Source organism: Dipodomys merriami, unplaced genomic scaffold (genome assembly GCF_024711535.1).
Source record: "Dipodomys merriami isolate MVZ:Mamm:240054 unplaced genomic scaffold, mDipMer1.0.p SCAF_370, whole genome shotgun sequence".
Taxonomy (NCBI): Eukaryota; Metazoa; Chordata; class Mammalia; order Rodentia; family Heteromyidae; genus Dipodomys; species Dipodomys merriami.
This window is the reverse complement of record NW_027205271.1, coordinates 993,545-994,271: the sequence shown is the minus strand read 5'-3', so window position 1 is coordinate 994,271 and position 727 is coordinate 993,545. Positions and strand designations below refer to the sequence as shown.

The following is a 727-nucleotide window of genomic DNA, read 5'->3' as shown; positions in this document are numbered from 1 at the left end:
CTGCTACCATAAATCTTAAATACTTTATAGAAAAGTTTATACTTGCCAAACTGTCCTAATTTTGGCATATATAAGCAAATTCCCAAAATTAAACATATTTAAAACATTAAAACTTTTAACAAACCTTAACACTTGCTGTAGTGTTTATTATGACAGGTGCCTTGAATAGAATAATTGAATTCCTCCTCCTACAAATCTCTTGAACCACAAATATCTGGAATTATTTTGTTTTTGACATATCAATCTAGACTTTTTAATTAAATGTGTGTTTATGTAAGAAATATTTGGTTCTAAAATTTCATGACAATTGTTTTGAACATACTTTTTGCTGAATTGTCTAGTTTAATAAAATTAATTACACTTTTTATATAAAAATATCCTGTACTCAATTCAGCATCACATACACTAACATTGGAACAATACAGAGAAGATTATCATGGCCCCTGCACAGGGATGACATGCAAATTCCTGGATCGTTCCATATATATACAACAACAGATGCTGGAGGGCATGTGCCTACCCTGGAATCTTACGGCATTGTTGGTGGGAGTGTAAACTGTTCAACCACTTTGGAAAGCAGTCTGGAGGTTCCTCAAAAGACTCCACATAAAAATCCCATAGGACCCAGCAATCTTATTTTTGGGGATTTACCCAAATGATCAGAAACAAGAACATACTAATACTACCAGCACAATTATGTTTATTGCTGCATTATATACCATAGCTA

General features: G+C 32.6%; 1 non-coding gene across 1 annotated transcript; it reads left to right on the top strand.

The window, feature by feature from the left end:
- Positions 1–381: 381 nt before the first annotated feature.
- On the top strand, positions 382–488 carry LOC138804752 (U6 spliceosomal RNA). The gene has a single exon (XR_011365336.1). It is a non-coding gene; the product is annotated as a U6 spliceosomal RNA (small nuclear RNA).
- The last annotated feature ends 239 nt before the right edge of the window (positions 489–727 follow it).